The sequence below is a fragment of the Aplysia californica genome, unplaced genomic scaffold (genome assembly GCF_000002075.1).
Source record: "Aplysia californica isolate F4 #8 unplaced genomic scaffold, AplCal3.0 scaffold00030, whole genome shotgun sequence".
NCBI lineage: Eukaryota > Metazoa > Mollusca > Gastropoda > Aplysiida > Aplysiidae > Aplysia > Aplysia californica.
In genome coordinates this window covers 298164-300526 of record NW_004797300.1, presented here as the reverse complement: position 1 = coordinate 300526, position 2363 = coordinate 298164, and positions in this window count along the sequence as shown.

The window sequence follows — 2363 nt, the reverse complement described above, 5'->3', positions numbered from 1 at the left end:
TTGTCTGTCTGTCTGTCTGTCTGTCTGTCTGTCTGTCTGTCTGTCTGTCTGTCTGTCTGTCTGTCTGTCTGTCTATGTCCATCTACTCAAATATTTTCCCTCTTCTTTCATTCAGATCCAACTTTCCACCTGCCAATGGGTTTTTATTTTGCATTGTTTTCGCGTTCTCTTTGCTTCCTATCTTTGTCTACGTATATCAAACCCCCTTGCCCCCCCCCCTTATCCCTCTCTCTATCTTCTTCTCTATGGTCTTTTACGACCACCCATAACGAAAGAGAGAAAGACGGAGGAAAAGAGGAGAGAGGAATCTGTCAAAACAAAGCGCTTTCTCTCCTCGAAAGGGATCTGTTGACTTTGGAAGGCGAGCAGCGATTACATCATTAACTCTCTGACCCCAAACCTGGCTCACTCACGACGTTGATCCAGGTACATATACAGAAAAGATAACACTCTATAAACTGGCATGCGACGCTTTTTGGGGAAAATATCCGCAGTCTTAAATATGTTGGCGTCAACTTGACTGGTGCCAAACGTCTTCCTTATCCTTATCCTGATTGAAAGACAAAAAGAAAGAAAACAAAAAACTCCGCCCTTTTGAATATTGTTCCTTAGTGTCAACGGCTTAGATCTTTCCGAAGAAGCACACTGGAATCTCAGGTAAAGGTAGTCAAGGTAGATATATTGTTTCATAAACAGCGAGATCTCCTTTCTCTCTTCTCTGAAGGTGTTGTAACAAACGTCCTGTCTTTACGGCGGTCGATATCATCCGTATGTTCTTGTTTCTGTGTCTGCGGGAAAGTTGCTTTTTGTTTTTGTATAGTCTAGATGTATTTTTTGGGGAGGGGGAGGGGGAGGGAGAGGGGGGAGTAGGTTGTATTTTTAAAAATCCTGCGTAGACATTCACTAAGGTAGTGCATGATGATACAAACGTGTTTTTATTTTAAAGTAGGATATTTTACGCCACTTTGGCACAATGTAAATAATTAGGAAGCAATATTCGGTCCTGTCTATCAGGGCCAACCTCGGCGAAGAGCGAAAAAGATGTCCGAGCAGAAAGACCCAGCTATTCCATACAATTTTTACCCTCTAGGGAATCGATCTCGGGATTTCAAGAGTGCAACAGCAGATAATGCGCCTAAAACCGTCACACCACTTACACCGGCCGAAATGTCTTACATGGGCTCACAAGATTATTGTATACTATAGGTGTATGACCACTTAACCCTCTCCGTACGCCCTGGGGTAATTGTGTACCCCTAGGTAGTATTCTTCACATTTTTGAACACTTCTAGTGAGAAGATCTCTTTGAAACTTTCAGTATTTCTCAAAAAATCATTTTGACAGACTGCTATGCAAAGCGTACGGATCGGACTAACGAGTAAATTTCCTCTTTGAAAAGTGGTGGCACAGAGCTCCCCACGTCGTATGTATACGATAGTAAAACACGACGTACGGATAGGGTTAAGATACTGAAGGGTAACTTGAGAGACAGGCATCAGATACAAAGTCCATCTCCAATACGATCTGACCAAAATTATGGCAAGAAAACATTAATAAGTCTCCCAAATCAAAACAAGTTTAAGAACACTGAACTGGGGATTCGAACCTGGTTCATTAGCATTGTTGTCCATTGTGATACTAGTTGGACTATAGTTTACAAAGATTGAGGGATGTCCGAAAGCAAGAAATGCGGGCCTTAGCTCAAAAACTCAGGAAGTCATTCGACGTAGGGTAGAGTTGTGCACATTCGACTTTCTTACAAAACGTTCACGATTTCGGCTATTCAGTCATTGAAGTTAATTCAGAAATACTTTATACTTAATGGTTTCCAGGTAACAAGGTGCACAGTGAGTATTGAAAAGCGAATGTTTCTAATAGACGTCTAAATGAATAATTCGCAAAGCACAAATAGTAACTTCACGCTTCGAAGCTTCGATGAAATTTCGTTTCCTCAAATTCGCACAGCACTTACGTTGCATCACGAAGTGCAATGATGTTGGTTCTAGTTTGAATCATGATGTGGAATGTTTTGAACTGGGGTAGTTTGGGTGATTTCATGGAACTCAACACATGCTGAGCTGAACTGTATTGGGAATTGACGTTGAATTTAATGCCCTGTCTTTTCACATGCATGTAACAACTTTATAGTGTTAAAGTGGCTTAAACCCGTACCATACGACACTATGCCTTTCAAGAATGTGACCAACATAGGTGTGATAACATTCGAATTTATAATACTGATATTAAGCTCTCTTGAATCTTATATGCTTCCAATTAGATCCTTAATCTTACTGTTGTTATTGTTGTTATTGTTGTTGTTGTTGTTGTTGTTGTTGTCTCGCTCTTTCTCTCTCTCTCTCTCT